Consider the following 6,277-nt stretch of genomic DNA (forward strand, 5'->3'; position numbering starts at 1 on the left):
ATATAATTTTTGGCAAAGTACCAACTTTTACAGTACTACTATTTTTAAGGGCATAGCAGATCACATATCTAATTCAGTGGCGTAATGAAGGGCCCGCTGACCCCGCTGTGCAGGGGGGGGGGGGGGCAGTCTTAGGGGGGCGCCAATTCGTCGTTTGAATGTGGGACAATTTCGAAAAACTTAACTAAAGTACTAGCAAAACTGCGCATTTTGCTCTAGAAACACACTTTTTTAGAGATTTTACCAGCGTATCCTCTAAAATCACCTAATTTGTTCAATTTTAGGGAGGGGTGCCAAAAGGGGAGGGGGCGCCAACAGGGGGGTGCTTTTTCAGCGGGGGCGCCAACAGGCAAAGTTACGCCACTGATCTAATTGCCTCAAAGCAGACAAAATTTTGTACTTAAAGAATTAACTTAAGAATTCTCTTCCAGTCGATGGAGGTTGGAGTGATAATGATGATTGGTCAAACTGCTCAGTTTCCTGCGGTGGAGGTCTTCAGTCTAGAGTAAGATCCTGTAATAACCCTGTACCAGCTAATGGAGGAGCAGACTGCGAGGGAGATGCCAAAGAGGAGAGACCTTGTAACACCAACCCCTGTACAGGTAAAGAGTCTAATGTGCTGATGTGATAACTTAAGGTTCTAATTCAAATTGTGATGGGTTTAGGATATTCAGCGATAATACTTAGCGTAACTTTGTCCCCGCTACTGCACAAGAGTGGGTGCAAAATCGAACATTGCTGGACTTATGTTTTAAAATGACTGAATAATTCAGAAATGAAAAGAAAGGTTTAGAGTATTTTCTATTACAGACATAAACTCTGCTACACCCGGCTAAAATTCCTTTGGAATATGATTTTCATCATTCATGAATACACAGGGTCATCATTGTAATTCTGCACTTTCCATATATCATAAAGTATGATATGATGTACAACCACAAGCATAAACTAGATTAAGACCTTTGCACTTTGCTAACAATATTTATACACACGCTGTTTTATATTTCTATTTAGCAAAAGTTTGTGATGGAGTGAATCACTTAACAAAAACATATGTAAGGACAGATAATATATAAATGATGATATAACAACAACTGTCAACTAATTATATGATAGAATAAACGAAATGTTTGGGTATGTTAATTTTTATCTATCATAATTTTGAATTTATTGAAAAATGTATTCGCAAAGATTTATTTAAAAGTACACCCTAATAACTAAGAAACATGTTTGCATTACACAATTTAACTAAGATATCGAATTTCAAGATTACTGGGCCACGCTCAGCCTGTCATTCCGCCTAATCTCTATTTTATGTTAATAAACATGATAGCCTGAGGTCCCCAGGTAAATTTCAAAATTGCAAAAGAAAGTATCATACATTTCAGATTTGGTAAAAAATACAATTGACAATGAAACTTCGTAATTTGTAAAATCTTGATTGTTGATAATTCGGAGAATTGGATCAACTTTGTTTATAACTAACACAACTTTCATCATTAGTCCATAAGCGCAGCCCATGTAGAGTATCACCCCATGCACCACACACCCGTTAAAACATAAAAACAAATTTGATCTCGATTAGTCGATTCATGAAGTTTGATAAAAAATTACTACAATATGCGCGCAATTTAATTTGGGGAGTGTGTTCCCCACACGCAATAACTAATGCTCTTATAAATACTTTAATTCATTGTTTGTTCCGTTATTCTTTTTCCTTCCTCTTTTCCTTGTCATCCCCTTTAGTTTTAAGATTCTTGCTATAATTAATGGCTACAGCTAACATTATTAATGCTAAGTACCAAACAACAAGTGGGAGGTGGATCGTTGGTATACCATTAAATAGATTTAACACCGCAATTCCAGTCGCAAGCCTGGGACCACCACTAGCATAGTCACAACATCTACAAAGCTGCCATATAGCCTGACTGACAATTTTCTCGACTGACTGACAACGTTTCTTCTTTTTCCCCATTTAGAATACAAGATTAGTTGCTCTAACCAGAGCCCTCTCGCTTGCAGTAGCGCGCGACCGCCGTAGGCATATATTCAACTTGTGAAACAAGCGCGTCACGCAGTACGCGTATACACATGGCTATGTGAACAAGATTAGCAATTAGTACATTTAGGTTATGATTAATATTATATTTTTACCTATAGTTTACCTAGATTCGGTGGATATGTAACATGCGTGCGCCATGTGGAAATATAACTCCAAACTTGCGCCTAATTTTAATTGACCATTGTTAATGATTTGGCCCGGCGCGCTACTTCGTAGCACTTGCCGTCGGGCCAACATTACGAGAAGAAAGCGGCGCGCGCTACTTCGAAGAAATTTGGACGAGTAACATCCGTCAACAATTTTAAAATACATTTTTTGGATCGGAATGTTGAATGTGGATTTATTTTTTTCTATTTAAATCCTCCGCGCGGCCGGGTGTTTACTGCATGTTTATTAATAAGATTTTACAAAATTTGGGCAAATGCGATTGTTGTGATTTAAAATAAGTGAGATCAGCGCTAAATTAAACATTAAAGCTATAAAATTAAACATTTTATACATTATACTAAACGATAAACGGTGGGGAACCGGAAATGGAAAAGCATAAATGATAAATTAATGTTGAATATCTAACAAATATTAAATGGTTTTTTAATGGATAATGATTAATTACTTTTGACTTTGTAGCGCGATGCGTTACTGTGCCGCGCCGCGCACTCAATGAGGCCGAGGCTTCTCACAGATCGGCTAAACGGGTGATACTCGTAAAATATCTGTTCCATATATTGGACCGTCGACGAGTCCAACTCGGCGTGCGTCCTGGTAGGTTGTAAACCTACAAAGATCTGCGAGATGCGTTATCTGGGGACCTCAGGCTATCATGTTCATAAAATAGAGATTAGGCGGAATAACAGGCTGAGCGCGGCCCAGTAACGAAATGCGCTATTGCGCCGAGCTGAGATGAATTAACATCGTCAATTAACTTTTGACTTTGATCTGTGATATAAACTTGACTGTCACAGTGCCAGTAATATTTTAACACGTTCGATCTAGTTCAGTGGCCACTGTACTGGCGCTACTTCGTAGCACGTGTCATCTTGTAGCGCGATGCACTACTGGGTCGCGCCGCGCATCAAATAATCCTACTTCGGTAGATCGGCGAGATGCACCACTGTGCCTCACCGAGCTGCGAAGGATTAACATCGTGAATCAAGTGCCATCGGGCCATTTCGATAAGAAAGCGGCGCGCGCTACTCACAGGAGGAGCAAAGTGCAAAGAAACTGCCACAAACTGTTACTAACTGCTACAAACTGCCACAAACTGCCACTAACTGCTGTAGCAGTTAGAAGTAGTTTGTAGCAATTTGTGGAAGTTTCTTTGCACTTTGCTCCTCCTGTGTACTTCGAAGAAATTTAGACGAACAACATTTGTCAAATTCTGGCCAAACAAAAACTTATACATTATACAGACTTTCTTATTTGATTCACGATGTCAATCCTTCGCAGCTCGGCGAGGCCTTGTAGGTTCACAACCTACCAGGACGCTTGACCATTGTTAATGATCTGGCCCGGCGCGCGCTACTTCGTAGCACTTGCCATCGGGCATTTCGAGAAGAAAGCGGCGCGCGCTACTTCGAAGAAATTTAGACGAGTAACATCCGTGAACCAGGACGCGCGCCGAGTTTGGTAAATATATTGAACAGATATTTTACGAGTATCACCCGTTAAGGCGAGGCCCAGTCACCAAAGCACAGTGGTGCATTTCGCCAATGTACGGTTGCGAGAAGATGCGCGGCGCGGCCCAGTATATAGTGCATCCCGCTATTGTATAGCGATGCGTTACTGTGGCGCGCCGCGCACTCAATGAGGCTTCTCACTGCTAGATCGGCGAGATGCACTACTATGCCGCGCCGAGCTGCGATGAATTGACATCGTCAATTAAATCTTGACATACGTTGCATGCTTGACCATTGATAATGATTTGGCCCGGCGCGCGCTATTTCGTAGCTCGTGCCGTCGGGCCATTTCGAGAAGAAAGCGGCGCGCGCTACTTCGAAGAAATTTAGACGAGTAACATCCGTCAAGTTGCATGCCACTTTTCGCGCGCGAAGCCGAAGGGATACGAAACATGCATCAAATTAAATCCCGTGCTACAACTTTTTATTGCTTCAACCAGAGCCCTCCCGCTTGCCCAGCAGACCTTACCGGCTAGCGCATATTACTACAGGGTGTAGCGATATTACTACAGGGTGATTGCCTTTTCACAGCTTGTTGAACTCCGCGCGCGCTCGTTATTTCATTGCATTTGCATGCTTCAATTATTCCAAAAATGCAATTGTACCGCGTACCACGTGATACGATTCAGCCAATCAGAGAACAACAATCCGCAAAGTTAAAGCTGCGCAGTTTTATAAGGCCAAAAATATGACTTTTCGGAATAGTTCAAAATCTACAGCGTTTTTAATTTTCCTCCTTGGGGGAAACGTTATTTTTACAAGCTAGGCGAACATTTTGTTGAAAACCAAACGTTTCTATCTCTTTTACTTCCAAAGTTAGGCCCCTAACGGTAAGGTTTCCTGGGTGCAGTAGCGCGCGACCGCCGAAGGCGGCAAAGGCCATATTATAATGTACTTGTGAAACAAGCGCGTCCCGCAGTACGCGTCACGCAGTACGCGTATACACATATATGGCTATGTGAAACTTTTTTATATAATATAGTTTATATCACATGATACGATCTAGAAAACGGTTTTTAGCTGATATCTCGCTGATATCTCGCCGATATCTCGCCAGGAGAGCATTTTAAGTTTGTGTAATTGTCATGATATGTGGGGTGATTCAGAATCAGCATTAAAAATACGTCAGATATAGATTTTAAATTGGGCTTAAAGTCAAAGTACCTTAAAATGGGAAAAGAAAAAAGGAAGCTCCAAATGTTTCTTCAATCACCCAAATAAATTCAAATTCAAATTGTGTTAAAGCTAAAACTGTCGGGGTTTTTTTAGCTTGCTAGTCTATTGCTCGCTCCTTTCAGTCTCGATCGTATATGAGAACAGATTCAGCTGTTCACAGTTCAGAAAGCTTGAAAAGCTAGCGCCGCGCACAAGTGACAGGGACTGGCGTGCCGGGTATAATCAATAATATAAAATAATGTTGGGGTATGAAAGTGATTTAATTTCAAATTTGAAATCACCCCCCGATGACGTCGGCTAGAATGCTTCTCCTAGGTTGCTTTACTTGATACTGTATACTGCAAGTGCAAGTGCATGCTGGTGACTTGGAGGACTTCGCCGCTTCGACGCGCCGCGCGAACTAGCATTCTTGCTTCGCATCGACGAGCAACGATCTCGATGGGTTGACATCGTCAACCAAACTGGTGACTGGACGGCGCTCAGCCTAGGTCATTCTTCCTTAGCTTCAATCGCGATCGTGTTTATGAACACTATTACATATTAGCTTTAATAAGCCTGGGTCCCCAGGTAACCCTGGGCCGGGAGTTACGTGCAAAAACAGTGTTTCGGATTCTGCAATGAACAATTAAGAAGACTTCAAACGATGCTACTTTCATTTGCTCAGGGCCCTTCTTATCTGTTATCTAATTTTGTAAAAATTAAAAATTCAAGGCGAGTGATTTCGTGGGATCGCTTTCTGGAATTCCTAGAATTCAAGAAGCATGAAATTACCATCATCGATATTGGAATGAGATACCAATCGTGAACTAAACGTGAAACAGGGTTCTTTAAAATTCAGTTAAGTGTTCCTTAGAATGGTTTTTCTTTCCACGTACGTTAATTGAATTTTCCAATTTTCTGAACGATCGAATAACGAGTTGCGCTTCCTCTAGAAGCTTCAAGAAAGAAACTACGTTTCCCAGCTGTTTATGAGTCAATGGAACGAACATGATTATTCTATAACTATAAGTATAATATGCAAGTTTAATATAAAAAATGTTATTCCAAAGCGCGGTGGTATATTTTCCTAGTGTTACATACTCAACCTGCATAATCGCATAACTCCACGTCAACTACTGATGTTCACCTGCTGAACATCTGGTATAACTGTATTCTTCATTTACCATCTTTGGATTCTGGGAGAGGCAGAGGCAGACATCCAGCTTGCAGATTGTCCACATTTTGTTAATAATTTCGAACGGGAATTTTCCAGGAAGTTGATGAATTATTGTTGATCAGATTTATTTTTATCATTGTCAGTTAAATTTATTTGTTTTGTAACTGTTAGTCTCAGGACGATAGCAGAAAGCCCGTTTGTTAAACG

The sequence above is a fragment of the Bolinopsis microptera genome, chromosome 7, assembly GCF_026151205.1.
Source record: "Bolinopsis microptera isolate Bmic1 chromosome 7, MBARI_Bmic_1.0, whole genome shotgun sequence".
Classification (NCBI taxonomy): Eukaryota; Metazoa; Ctenophora; class Tentaculata; order Lobata; family Bolinopsidae; genus Bolinopsis; species Bolinopsis microptera.